This window comes from Leguminivora glycinivorella, chromosome 4 (assembly GCF_023078275.1).
Source record: "Leguminivora glycinivorella isolate SPB_JAAS2020 chromosome 4, LegGlyc_1.1, whole genome shotgun sequence".
Classification (NCBI taxonomy): domain Eukaryota; kingdom Metazoa; phylum Arthropoda; class Insecta; order Lepidoptera; family Tortricidae; genus Leguminivora; species Leguminivora glycinivorella.
In genome coordinates, this window is record NC_062974.1 from 20,959,962 (window position 1) to 20,976,133 (window position 16,172).

Genomic DNA, 16,172 nt, shown 5'->3' on the forward strand with positions numbered 1-16,172 from the left:
GGATCAAATTACATGCACAGGACACCTGGCTGTATTCCTACTGCCAAGAGCACCCAATACGCGTGATATGTGATAACGGCGTATCCACTGAGACATTGATCGACACGGGTTTGGTCACAATTCCTGCAGGATGCGCTATAAGAGGAAAATCCTTCGTCATACATTCACAACATGATTACAAGAGTCAAATGTTTGTACAAGACTTGTACATGGAAATTCCGAAAATATCACCGATCAATGACGTAATAAAAACATCCTTACCGAAAGATGTTCCTATTTTAACAGAAGATCATAACGAAGAATTTCTTGACATAAGCCAGAAATTAACGGCCATTAAAGAAGCAAATTTGGACACATTTGATAGAAATGACACCACACATTACGTCATAATCTACATTGCATTGGGAATTACTTCAACCATAACTATTATACTTGCTATCTGCAAATTGAAACGCAAGTCGACGCCTACTCAACCTGACACCCCACTGCAAGCAGTACTATCACTGACCCCTGCGGCCGGTCCTGCGACGACGAGCACGACGTCCTTCTCGGACATCCCAATGACGCCGCAGCAGAGACGAAAAGTTAGCTTTAGGGACTTAAATGAAGAAACATAATCATTTACCTACCTTCTTTTACAGTGTTCACTACTATTTTTATAGCATTTCTTTGTTAAATTGACATATGGTTTTTACTCATTTATTTAACGTTTATAATTTTGCATACTCTTAGGTTGCTTCTCGTTGTTTTGCTTTATAAGTGGCAGTATGTACGATCTAGCTATCGTACAGCGTAGGTATAGCATATACTGTAGCAATGTCTTTACGCAAATATGCGCACTCGCGCGACCTAGATTATTTATTCAACACGTGTAATTGCATTAAGTACAAAAATCAGTGCATTAAAGACTATGGTTAACAACAAACGTATGTGAGTTATTTATGGGTTCCTGGGATTCTGACAGTACCGTCAACTGGCGCGTACATAGGTAGTAGGTAGGTATGTTGACCAGAGATGTACGGATCAACCCGAAATTCACCCGCCTACAAGCCAGTCATTTGTTTTGAGCGCAGAAAAAATTCTCTGATTTGCATTTTTGTGGATTCCTTCCTCTAACTGATGGAAATCCCTCGATAAGGCTACCAATGATTTCAACATTTCATTCCCAACGAACACTAGTATGTATTTGAATTTTTCAGGGTAAAAGTGGATTGCTATCGCGTATCCGAAAATCTCCATTTTGAGTTTTGACCCATTCGTCAGGTCATTTAGACATGAATAAAGCATATATTTTATATATGAAATTAATGCATTGTTAGATAAAACAGACTACGGCCCAGATAAGCCAAATACAACAAAAATAATAATTTGAAACGATTTTACTAAAGTAGGTTTAAAATAAGTAAATATCTTTTAGGTCGAATCGACACAAACGTTTGTTTAAAATGCACATACTAATTTATTCTTACTAAAGTTCAACGCGCATTTAATCCTAGCAATGTGCGTGTGCACTTCCAATAATTGTCGTACATTGAAAATTATTCTTCCACAGAACCAGCGTCCCACAGCGAGCAATAAATAACTTAGCAATTATATTACACTCGAGCACAATAGAAACCTGAGGGGCACATGCGAGCATTACTTGTACATTAAAATGATTACAAATTGGCGTTGGATGGGCGCGAATCACGTTACTGCCCAAACAAAGCGCATTTACCCTGAATAAAATGCCTTAAGTATTATGTCATACGCTACGCTCCGAGTGAAAAAACCTCAGAGGGATTGGCGTTTACGTCATTTTGATCAAAACTCGCATTTAAATACGACAAATAATGACGTAAGCGCCATTATCCGAAGCTCCTAATTCATCCCAACATAACACATTTATTTGTGCATACGTCCTTTGATTTTTGAAAGCCTAAGTAAGAGTATGGAATCAAGTTAAGCAGGGTCTGATTCGGTTAAGAATGAATATGGGTCTCTCGGTGAGAGGGTTCGCAGCAAGAGTCGTGTGTTGTTATTGTTGGATAATCAACTTTAGAATTTAGTTTTTGTTGTGGGTAGACTAAATTACTCGTACTCATTCGAAAGCTTTATAGACTACTAACTTTTGCCTGCGGCTTCGCTCGCTTTAAATTGTGGAATTCTCTATACAAACTTCTCTTAAGAGGATACGATACCGAAGCACGAATTCAAATTTGAGATTTTTAAGTCTTTATCGCCGTCGCGCTGACGGGGGTGGAACCCACAGCTGCCCTGTGTGCGTGCGCGCGGCGCACGCACACACCCGCGTCCGCCGCCGGCGCAAGTAGCTACTCGCGCTCGAGCGCTCTCAATATTTCTCTAGTTTCGGACTCGATGCGTAATGTTTTGGACTCCGTGAAGTATACTAAGTGTACTGATTTGACTAAAATGCAAATTTGTAATGTTTTAAGTATTGTAAAAACAGTTCCTTATCTTATACATAATGTGATTATCTTAAAAGAAATCATGTTAGCGAAATAAAGTTATTCGGTATGTAAAAAGCTAAAACCTTTTCGATGTCAAAGAGAAGCCATATTATAGGAGTAGGTACGTACAGTCAACCAATCTGAATCCTATGTCATAGGCCACTGTAGACCTCTTTCACAGACTTCACAGTAAAAGTAAAACTGACTTCTATAGCAAATAAAGCACGGTGTCAATACGACAGGGTTCTAGAGTGGCCTAGGATTCTACATAATCGGTTGACAGTATCTACCTACCAAAAGTTTATGTGAATCTTATTCATTATTTTTTGCACATGTTTGACAGAAATGACAGCGTAGGAAAATTTAACTAGGACAATTTGGTACCTATTATACTTACCAGACATTAGAACTTTTTAGCAGAATTCTAACAAAAAATCTGCCAAACAAAATCTTATTGCATATGCAGCATAAGGACCTTTTTTCAGATGGAAAGCTACATATGCATCTTATATTTATAATTTTCTAGGGCTGTAGGTATACATATTACCTATCTAGCATTAGAAATACAAGGCTTAGCACAGAACAAGACCAACCATAAAAATGCTTAACTAATTTGCCAGCTAAATTTAAACCTAGGTATCGGTACTTAAACGTATAGATACTTTTGATATTTTTATTATTTAGAACTTATTGATACTCTTAGATATCAGCATTTCTGTTACCATAGAATTAAAACGTAGATAACACTCATTTCATCTACCAACTAAGGGCATCTGTAATCTACATACAAATAAGGCCCGGCTAAAAGTCTCGAAATGTTATGTACATTTTATAATTAGATAAGTGTAAATGGGTCAAAAATTTGGGTCCATGTGCAATTGTGCATTAAGTAGGTGCACATGGACCCAAATTGCTGCATGTATGAAATAAGGCCCATCAGTAAGTTAACAAAAATTAAGGTATTTCTTACATACCGAATTAAGCGTAATTGTGTCGCTTAACTTCAAACCTGGATAAATCCATTCTGCTATAAGGTTAATATATATTTTTTATATATTCAATCTTAAAGCAGAATGGATTTAAGTACCCAAGTTTGAAACTAAGCGACACAATTGATAGTATGTATCTAGGAGATATTTTCTTTACAAATACAAATCGTATTATTCAAGAGCGCTATGATAAAAGCACGTCGAAATAAAGTAAAATTGACAATATTTACCGATGAGATTGTGCTCTGTGTGTAATGGTAAACATTATTAATATGAAAAGTAATTGTTTCAGTTAGAGCATCTTCACTTGTTCACTATTTGTAAAATTTATCTATCGTCAATTTCGTCTTACTCTTTAGTTGTGAAACATGGGTGACAAAGGAACTGACACACAAGCTGAAAGTGTTTGTCAATACGTCCTTCCGGTCGCCGGAAGGAAAAGAATAAAAATATATGGATATGTATATTATAATATTTATCCCGTAGGACAGCAGGTAACTCCAAACTACTTTAATTAACTACCTAATTTTAATGTTGTCTTCGGTTACCGCGATAGTTACTCATAAAATAAAACTATGGAAACGGATTAAATCGCGTATAGTGAGTCGTATGTGGGGCAGACAAAACGAAGTATTTCCACACGGGTGAAGGAACACATAGCGGATGTCAAGCACCGTCGGCAAAAGTCTGCAGTCTCTGAACATGTCATGGATAAAGTCAATCATGCTATAAAGTTTGATAAGCCTCTGGTTCTTGCTAAGGAGAAGCGGTATATACCCAGAATGTTGCGCGAGGCCATTGAGATCAAGAAATATCCAAACTTTAATAGAGAAGATGGCTTTACTTTACCACCGGCTTAGGATCCAGTAGTTCATCTGATAATGGAACAAGCACGACGAAGACTGTGAGGCATTTGTGTTCGGTTGTATGGTGTTGGACATTTGCAGTTTGTTTTTGTAAATTTTGTGTAGATTAATTGATTGCTTTTTTTTTGTAACATAGTAATGGTAAATTTTTTGAACATTGTATAACTAGCTTTATTAATAGTGTGTGAACCTGCCTTAGAAATCTATTTTATTTATAGTCGTGGTTCGTTAATATTTCTTATATGTAGGTAGCTTTTGCACATTGTAATTTTTCCTCAGTCACCCGTTGACCACGAGCGCTGTAAAGTGTTCGAAACGTCGGGATGAATTGTAAATTCATTATATACGATTTAATCCGTTTCTATAGTTTTATTTCACACCTAATTTTATCCATTTAAACTATATAGTATGAAATAAAGTATGCCAATGTTGTCTGCATTGACCTTAATGCACCACTTGCTAGGACTCGGACCCTCTAAATTTAGAGCACCATAACCTAAATGCATAGTCCTGAATAAATGTGTTTTAGACGACAGACCGTAGTATAAATACTTATTACAAAAATTGATGATTGAATTCATGAACACAATGTTTACACCAAGTTATAAAACTTAAGAAGTGAGCGATGGGCCTTATTTAGAGTAGTAACTATTTAGGGCATTTTTTGATTATATGTCTGCGAAGAAAATGTACAAAACGGTATGACTGATAAAACTTAGAAGAAATATAAGGACTGGGCCTTATTAAGAGCAGGTACAGGTACCTACCTGAACAAACTGTGTATTACTAAATAAGGCCCATCGTTTTTTAAAATATTTTTAAACATGAATTATATCATTAATATTATGTTTGTTTTTATTGTATGTAAATAAGTACATATAATATAACTACTTACCTAATTGGTGTTGGGCAGAATAGTAATAAATAAGCAATGATGACCGAATACCAAATTTTTGGCAAAGTGGCTGAAAAGACCGAATATAAAATACCGAATACCGTTGCCTAATATTCGTGGAATCTATCGTAAAATACAACATAACTTTATAATTGATACTAGTAAACCAATGACGAGAAAAGTTATGCATGTATAAAATAAACCTATACCTGTATGTAATTGTTACGTACCTATACTTATAAAAATATGGACTTAGTATTTCCACAGAATATATACGTATTTCTAACTAAAAAGTTCGTCAAACACGGTATGTCGATATTTCGACGTAGTATATCGATAACTTTTCACATCACTAGATTATCGACATTAGATGTCGAGTATTACCCATCACTTTATTTTAGTGTACGTATTTAAAAACTTAGCCCCGCCCCTAAATTTGGTGCGATAGGGACAACTGCAGCTCAGGCGCGAAATCCCGCGTAAAACCCGCAAAAATCGAGGTTCCGCTCTCGACTGTTTCCTCCTCCAAAACTTAACCAATCGTTACGAAATTTGGAAATCAGAATGACAAGGAAATTATCTGTGTCGGACCGTTTCGTTTTTTTGGATAATTGGTCTCAGTTTTGAATACCACTCCTTTCTTTCTGGCAAATTCAATTAAGCCGTTTTTGCCAACTTTGAGAGGCTCTAATTCCTTTTAAAACAAAAATATCAAAAAAAGCAAAACGGTCCGACACAGATATTGATAATAAAAACCTGTGTTGAAAAAACCATTGATCTAGCTTCAAAAACCAGAGAGGAAACAGGCGAGAGCGTTTGTATGGAGAAATGAGGGGTATCGTATCGTCTTAAACCTATTGCAAAGCATTGACTTATTTCAATCAAATTCTCAGAAAAACTGCAGTTCATGAGTTACCATGAAGTTCTGGATTTGCAATATTTAAGACCTATTAAGCCTCACAGGAAGTGCATTTGGTATAAAGCTGGTTATTTCTAAAAGGTCGTAAGTGTGTATAAAAGTTGTTTATGTTTAGAACGTAATGGTTTGCTTTGCCCGTGCGTCACCGTGACGAACGCAGCAGGCGGTCGAGCTCGCACGCTTATCGCTAAACTGGGGTTATTGGCGGTACATGAGCTTACGATATCTCAGGTAGTGTGTGATTTTAAGTCTAGTTATGGGATCAAGAAAAATATTTCAGTTGATAATGAATGATGCATAAGTCCGGAAACACTTTAATGACGCATTAGGTATGGTGATTCTAGTAATTAGATAATTGACTTCATAATTAAGTAATAATTACTAGATCTCAATCTGTCATGGTTATCCTGGATCTATTACGTGTTAGATTAAGTTCTGTAGTTAAAGTTCTCTTTATGTTTTTATTTTTAACAATACATGTACTGATTGTATTAATAAACTTTTTTTCCTGGATCCGAACTAAGTCTGGAATAGTTCAATCTTGTTTGGTTGATCCTCATTTTTTTCAATTTTCTAAGAATACTTAGAATATCGTACTAGTGAAGAGTTAGTGAATTTATTTACAAGTTTATAAATAAGTTTCAACTATAATATACATAACATGCTTTAATGATCTTCGATACTAAGTATACAAAGTTATTGAACATATTTCAAATCATTTAATCATTTTTGTTTTATGAAAATACAATGAGTTGTTATTAATAAGTTATTATTTTCACCGGAAGAAGAAGATATTTATGAAAGAACTTCAGCATCAGCTTTGAACTTCTTCTTCTTCCAATTCCCAAATACGGACGAATTCGTGTCCAGTCCAACAGTGCGCACATTGCTACAGTTGTGGCCCACAATAGCCTCGTTACGTCCCGCTCGATTTACGACGCCGCGAACAATGCTAGTTGTTATCGCGCCGCGAATAGAGAAAACAATATTTGCCAACCTTACTCTAGCAAACTTTTATCTTATGAATCCTTTTCAACAGTAACAAACTCAACTGTCTAACATATTGAGTTCAAAATAGAAACAGCGGGTCTGTGAAGTAAGATTTTGTAAAGGTTATTGAGCATTTATTTCATTTTATTCCGGCCCGACACTGGGCAGTAAAATTATGTACGGAATTCGTAGGTGGGTGTGCAGAAAATATTATTGTCGCTAAATTTACTTTTGGATTTGAAATTTGTTTCATACAAACACCTCTTGAACTTGATTCAGAACACCAGGGCGATGTGTCCTTATAGGTAAAAGAGGTTATGTTTATTAAGCCTACTTTGAAAATATAATATACTTTAAGTATGTATTTATTTTGTAAGTCAACGATGTTAGGTAGTTTATGTAGGTAGGTAGGCGCGTAAGAAAATAAGGTAGGTACAACGATTTTACAACGTCTTACCCAAATATTAAATTATTATTATTCAAGCATAGCTTACAAGTATTATTTCCCTTACTTAATAGTTAATAATCAAACGAACTTACCTGTGAAGTTTGATTACAATTATACGAGTATCCAAATCCGAGACAACAAATATTATTTACTATGCAGCACACGGAATCGTACCGTCCAAAGTCACACATTTCAGAGATATAAAATTTAAAAAACAAGTTCTCGCCATGCATACCTACTACCTTCAACATAGCCCAGCGCCCTGCGGCGTAAACCCATCATTATTTTAGAGTAGATCTTTTTGTGTCGTAAAACCATTTTATTGTTATTTTCGGGGATGGGGGCGGGACTTTGTTGTCTCGGATTTGGATACTGTATAATTGTAATCAAACTTCACAGGTAAGTTCGTTTGATTATTAATTATACTTCCTATCCAAATCCGAGACAACAAATATTATTTACTATGCAGATGTTCAGAGCCTTGCATGTCAATACAAATACTGCATGCGAAAATAAAATAAAGTAAGAACATCAAAATATGATATAGTGTTAAGTTTCGTATGAGTACCTACTTAATGGTATTAAGTATCTGATGATGTGACGTCATGATGACGTCATTAAGCAAATTAAAAGTTATTCCTATTATTTAAAGTTAAGTTATTCCTATTATTTTATATATAACCTATTGAAAATGTTATAATTATATTAAGCTTTATGAATGTTTTTGATATTCCCTGGTTATGGTAACACTGATTAGTTTGCAACTTCTAAGGTCTTAGAACGGCGCTTTTTGGCTTTTAATGAAATGTTTTTAAATTAGTATTAATTACGTTTTAAAGTCAAGGTCATTATAGTTTCATCAGTTTTCATTTAAGGTTTTTCTGATGTACAAGAAATCTCATGTAAAATTATGCGTAGCAACAAATTCCCTTTTGTGCATTGGCAATGCAAGCAATAAGCATACGCAGTTACAATGTTTTATTTATATTCTAAGGTGAATTAAAAGTCAAATTCAGTTACTATGCAATTAAAAAGTAAGTCCATACAATGCCTTAGTATACTACTTTCTAAATATTGTTTTAAAACGTCATATCACTTTGTTCATATAACATAAGTAACCTGGTAAGTATTATATTAATTTATATAGATGCCAACAAAAAAGGCTCCTATACTTAAAAAGGAAGAAGTAAACTTAGCTAGTTACTAGTTTAATTATTATGTAATTATTGCCGATGTTTTGAGGACAAAATATACAACATTCAATTTTAACATCTGATTGTAAAGTTGTAAAGAAGGCAAATGAGCAGACAGATCGCTGTCACCCATGAACACCAAAAACCTGAAGCATTAGAACTTTTTTAAAGGTGTGTTTGTCCGGTAATCCTTCAGAAGACAGTTCTGCTTATTCCACACTTGCCACAGTTTCCTTTATTAATTAATTGAGGGAGTAACAAACAACAAACATACATACTAATAAAATAAAATAACGTTACAGTAAAGCTGTACTATGTATTGTGATACAAAACTACAATTAACAAGAAAGAAAATAGGTAGTTGGGTTATACAATCAACTATTATAACTATTTAAACTTTCTTGTTACTAAGCGAGACTGTATGTCAATCAGGGATTTCAAATTTAAATATTAATTTCATTGGAAACTTTATTTTCTAATTGGATTTATTAATCTAGCTGTTCACGGCTGCAATAACTCTGCATAACTGCACAACTATATTGTGTGTATTAGTTTCCATCGGCGATTTTACGCCCCGGGTATATAGGCCTAGATAATGTGCACCACCCACGAGTCAGCCCCTGTTTTCCGTACCACAATTCCCCTATAGTTTAGAGCTCTAAATATTGTATTAGATTTCTCTTTCAATCGAGGTATGTTAATTAAAGTGTAGGATGTAGGTAGTTAATGCGTATGTGGCAACGTACAGGTATAGTCGTTGCTCGCCTGGCCCCGTAGCCGAATGGCATTTCTCCGACGCCAAACGAAAGCGATACGCCGCTGGCTCTGTCGCGCCAATACGCAAGCGCGATAGAGATAGATATCTACTAGCGCTTCGTTTCGTGAGCGTTTCATGAGCGTTTGTGCCATTCGGCTAGCCACCCTGAAAGGGATTTATTGCGCCTTGATTATTTATTTTCATTATTATAACTATTATAACAGCGAGTAATTAATGATGACACGTACTAAGCATTGTAAAGTGATTTGTGTAGGTATAGGCTGTGGTATAGGTCATAGAGCTATGACTGAAGGGTTAATACGGCGTATATTTTATTATTTTAGTGTATGCATGATGCTCATATGGTGTAGCAACATTATATTGTATGTCTTGTCAGAGCAATAGTATTAGCAATTTTAAGGAAAATAAGATTTACATTTTTGTTTACTGTTCAATCATTGGTTCATTGGTTCAATCCTTAGACGAAAGTGTTCTTATATTCATTCTGTATAATGTGCGTTAAGTAGGTAGGTACCTACATAAGTTATATAACAACATTACATTACATTAAATCTGATTAACAAGTCTCGAGATAATGTAAATCTCATTAACATTAACACTTTTAAAGCGGAGTAATGTTAATATCTTTAATTTGTGAGAGACCAAGGAGCGGAGCGGCCGAAGAATAAACAGATTGAATACAGCGAGGAGAGAAGCAATCTAAGAACGTTGGAGTTGCGAGCGAAGAGCGAAGTGACCGATGAACGTAGCGACAGAAGCGTGAATCCACCGAAGCGTAAACCGATTGAAAAAACACAGTGGACAATGCACTGTGAGACCGGAATTCTCAATGTAGTTTGAACGAAAGAAGAGCTCCTGAGACAATTTGTGGAGAAAATATAGTCATTTTAAGGTTGACTTGATGTGCATATAGCTAGAACGCTATAAATACAATGTTCTCTATAAAATGTATCTATAAAAGTGGAGCCATCGATACAGTTTTGAAGCAAAGATCACACTATTAATGTTTATTTTATTTATTTCCTAATAAAGTGGAGCCCACAAAGTTTCAACAGTCAGAGAGCGGAGATCTTGACTTCATTCGTGGAGAATTACATAGTAAGTTTAATTTAAAATGATAACATTTTGTTTTAATTTCTTGTGTTTTATATATATAATTATGGTTAGTATTTAAATTTATCATTATTTTTTGACTAAGTTGTTTAAGATTATTTTAATTCCTTATTTATTGTATTATTATTTTTGTATTTTTGACATGTTTTGTTTATGCCATTAAAGGTTTTGAATTGAGTTGAATGGATAGCCTATCACTGTTAAAATGTGCCACAAACAGCTACTACGCCTTAAGCGGAGCCTTCGATACAACTTGTGAACAAAGATAGCAACGTTACTGTTAAAGTAGGGCACATATAGCTACAACGCATTTAGCGGAGCCCTCGACACAATTCATGAAAAAAAAAATAGCCACGACACTGTTAAAGTGGGGCACATATAGCTACAACGCATTTAGCGGAGCCCTCGACACAATTTGTGGAGAAAAATAGCCACGACACTGTTAAAGTGGGGCACATATAGCTACAACGCATTTAGCGGAGCACTCGACACAATTTGTGGAGAAAAAATAGCCACGCCACTATTAAAGTGGGGCACATATGGCTACAACGCATTTAGCGGAGCCCTCGACACAATTCGTGGAGAAAAAATAGTCACGCTACTAATAAAGAAGGGCATTTTACTGTAGGTTCAGATATAATTTTGCATGCCATTTTTGGCTAAACATGTATTGCTAGTCAAAAATAGTAATGTACCAACTAATGTATACCATGTTTATCGCAATAAAGTAATTCATTCAATTCATTCACAAATGGCTACAACGCATTTAGCGGAGCCCGCGACACTATTTGTGGAGAAAAATACCACGCCACTATTAAAATTTGGTACATATAGTTACAACGCATTTAGCGGAGCTCTCTCGATTTTTTTTTTTTTTTTTTTTTTTTTTTTTTTTTTTTAGTGGGGTACCCAACATTGTAATCTCAATTTTCATCACTCATCAGGGTTTTATTTCTTTTCTACCCGATACTCAACCAATCATCCTTGACGCTATTATACTATCGGAATACTATTTCAAGACATGCTTACAATATTTATTATTGACACAAGTAAATCTTTATTTAAAATAAGCTCTTATAATTATAATCTCTAATGTCTTAACAATGTCAAACAATATCTAATGTTCTAATGTCTTTATTTTTATTTCTTTATGATTTAATTGCTGGACATAGACACATGTCATCCAAATAGTAGGTAATTACTTACAAAAAGAGACTTGCTCACATAGGGTACTTGTCTTCACACAAAACTGATAGAAAAAATTTTGATGTGACCATGATGCCGAGCTAGAAACCCGTAATGTTCGCATAAATCCTTTCGTCGGCATCGAAGTACGGCCCGTACTATATACAACAGCAAGCAACAGGCAACACTGTCAACACATTTGTGATCCCTATTACCACGGCATAAAGTCTAACGATAGTCAGTTAAAGGTGTTGCTGTTTGTGCCATGGATTCGGTATTAGTTAAGGCGCCTTAGGTAAGATCGTGCAAGCGCATCCTGTTTAAATGCATCAGTTACTGGCAATGTGCAGTCGGTCATTATATTTATTAATACATTATTGAATGAATCAACAGAAAAAATATAGTTTAATTATTGGTTCCAGTATTTGTAAATATTGCTACAACTATTGCTCGTTTGACTTATAAATATTGTTGAATGTTGTTACAATTTACATAACGATGCGTTTTTCTTTTAAACTTCTTATAAAAGGCGCTTTATCACCAACCAGAAAAAATATGTTTATAGATCAGACATGTTGTTAACGTATAATATACTGTTCTATACGCCTACGATATATACGAGTAAAATCATATTCGTAAATATTGAAGTCAGAGATCACATCGATTGTCTACTAGGTAGTTTAATAGTTACATATTACTGTAAGTAATCTGTGATTTACGTATTACTTAAACACATATACTAGTAATAAGGTAACACTACATCGTATTACTTTCCTACTGCAACTTAAGTATTCATACCGAAAGCCTTTTGTTTGAAAAAGAAGGTAGTCGTAGAAAATCCTATCGTATGACCAAATATGACCGCAAATAAATTTAGTATTTCGTTAACTTCTTAGTTCTAGTTATCAATAGGCAAGTGAGGCAAGCTACTTAAATGATAGTACAATTGTGTGTTAATGTGTAAAATCACATTAGCTCGTAGCTACGATCGAATGAAAAACAAAACTATTATACACTCGCCGATAACTAGACTAAACTCGCCGGTACTATACGGCGGTCGGCAGTTGTTCAAATATGGTTTGAATTCTATAATCACCATTTAGCGCACTATAGGTACATAAGTAGGTATTAAATCACTTACCGAACTTCATAAATTCACAACATTTACACTTTTAGAGGAACACTTATTTTGACGAAATTACGTGTGACTCGGACGACACAAAAACATGTAATGATGGGTTTACGCCGCAGGGCGCTGGGCTATGTTGAAGGTAGTAGGTATGCATGGCGAGAACTTGTTTTTTAAATTTTATATCTCTGAAATGTGTGACTTTGGACGGTACGATTCCGTGTGCTGCATAGTAAATAATATTTGTTGTCTCGGATTTGGATAGGAAGTATAATTACAGTTATTTCCCGTAATATATATGTAGTTTCAGTATATTGACTTGTAAATCTATAATCCAGTTTCTCGATCAGAAATTCAGAACAGCACGGGTAGCATGGTCGCGTGATAGACGATAAAATATCAGGCCGTCCCTATCGCACTATTAGTAAGCGCGATAGGGACGGCCAGATGTTTTATCATTTATCGCGCGACCATAATTGCCTGCCAGCTTTAATAACCTACCTACACAGATACAGTGAGCTGCAAAGGTGCATGGCGAATTTATCAATGAATTCATTCATAATTTCTCCGTGCAATTTTGCACGTGCAAATTTGCACCTCTACAACCATGTCAAAATGTCAAGCAGTAAGAGATTTCTTACAATCTGATGTATAACGTCACTATGACATAGTTCTACAGTGGCCTAGGGCTCCAATTGGTTGATTGTACCTACTATGCAATATACGATGCAGTTGTGTGTTATTAAAAGCTAGCGTCGTAACTGAGCTTATCACAATCACCCAGAAACTATGAAGCCGGAAGCGTAATCACAATTCCATTGTACACTTGCATAATATAATACTATTCTATGAAACACTATCAATATCGCGCGCCGCATCTTGCCACGTCGCATATCGCACGTAATTTGATCGACCCACCACCAATTTGAATACATTTGTATACATTAATACATTTTGTATCCGTTATTGCGGGAGTAATTAAAATCATGACACATGATAGCAGTTTGATCGGTTTGTTCTGGCGGATAAAATGACTGCGCTATAATTTCGATGATTTCGATTTGATGTGGCCGTAACTATTAAATAACCATGCACCCCATTTAAATGCCTACGTCAATTACATTGTTAGACTGCTCATTCACAAAATTGGTTGTGGCAATTCGATATACACAAGATGACCGGATTTTAAGAGCAGTCCGGTGATGCGCTATCCTGTGTTCAACTGCCGCTTTTTACTTCGACATATTTTTGAGATGTCCAATGATTTCTACAGATCCAAGAGTACATTCAGCAATCACAGCTCAAATCACAACTATTAGTAAAGTTCTCACACGTGCCAGGGTCATTGACCCTTGCTAAGCATCCTCATTGAGGCAGAGCAATGAGCAGGCAATTACTTTAATCACCTCTTTTGCTTAGACGCCGTATTCTGACGGCCGCTGGCCGGGAAAGTTTGACGGCATGGCTGTCACTATGGTAATTTTAGTTTAGTATGTAAGATTAAAGTTTGGTTTCGAAAAGTATGACTGATTCCTATGAAGGTCCAATTCAAAATCTGTGTAATCAACATGTAACACACCTCATGGTTTTGGGTGCGGTTATTTTAGACAAAAAGCTCCAAACGTGCTTTCTGATTTAAAACTCAGTTGGTAAACAATTTTTCAACTATCAAAAAAGTTGTAAATAAATACACTCATAAAATTGCTTCCACCCAAAACAGCATAAGTATATCAAATCACTAGCAGTTGTCACAAAATATCTGACAAAGTAAAGAAAGACCGTTATGTCCTCGCGCATCAGAATACTGCCCTCGCCCACTGCTACCATTCTCTCTGATTCTAGTACAAAGAGTGAAAAGACCCAAAAAGACAGATGGTACTAAACCCCTTTTGACTAGAGACACAGCATTGTTCCTGTTTAAAGAACACTATTTGTCCAAAGCCGAGAGCTTCGTACATAAATTATTAGCATTCAGCGCTTGCCAGTAAATGCTCTCTTTGTGCAACAGTTTAAGTGAACACATGTCTTGTTTTCTAAAGAAAATCATTGATATTTCACTAGTATTTATTTTACCACTTGGTCAGTATTTTTCCTTAGGTTTTATACCTAAAACTAATAAGCAGACCCTTTTCACTTCTCCTAAAATGGACATGGGCAGTTTGCCATTGCAGACTAAAATGTCGTTCAGTTTTCATCAATATCATCCCAAAATTTAGGTCGCTGTCGCTACAAATCCTCCAATTTTTATTTAAAAAAATAGGTAGGTGCAGTGCAGTATGGATACTTCTTACCCAAATTAAACGTCTATCTCATTCGTTCCAAACTAGTGGAAAAGAGACAAACAATATAATACTGGCGATAAACTAAACAAGCTGCCCGCGGGGGTGTATTTCAGTTTCACATCACGTAATATCGAGCGAGATACCCCGCTGTATCTCGGATGGCGCACGATAATTTCCGTATAAAGAGCTTGGGCGTCTTTGGATGGCGTTGTACTGCATAATTATGTTTTGTTTACGAACTTGATATTGAGGCTCCCCCTTCTATCGAATTTGGGAAATGTTTTGTAGCAATGATTCGGGCTTAGTAGGTATAATTTTGGCTGATGCTGAAATCCTTGTAATGCTGAACTGGGAATAGGATTGCACGTGTTTTTGATACTCGAAGTAAACTAGCCCGTACTTTAAATTACGTTAGGCCAGTTTCGTTCGTACTTTGGCAGATTTTTTTATTGATGACGGCAAATTCCAAATACCTAAATATAATTTTGAAATTTCTTTTACCTTATTAAATAAATCCTTTTCCAAAATAAAATAATTAAAACCAATACTTAACAAAAGTACATCCCGTATTAACCAAAGTGGGAAGAACACAAGAAGAACGCCACTAAAGCCTTGGTTGTGATTTAATCGTTCCGAAGCCGTCCCGAACCCACGGCTTCGGAACTTTCAGGTGATTACAGTTTTTCTGTGATTAAATTGTAGCTGAAAATTCGCACAGAATAACTACTCAGAAACAGAAGGATATAATAACGAATAGAATGTGATTTTATGTCTTGTAATTACATAATATGTATATATGCACGTAATGTGAACTTATTATTATAATAGAAAAACAGACGTAATACTCATATTACGTGCTACCCTCATTTAAAGTAAACCCTCATTCATGTTTTCAGTTATTAAGTGTTGAGCATTTATGTTTATAGCCAACAAAC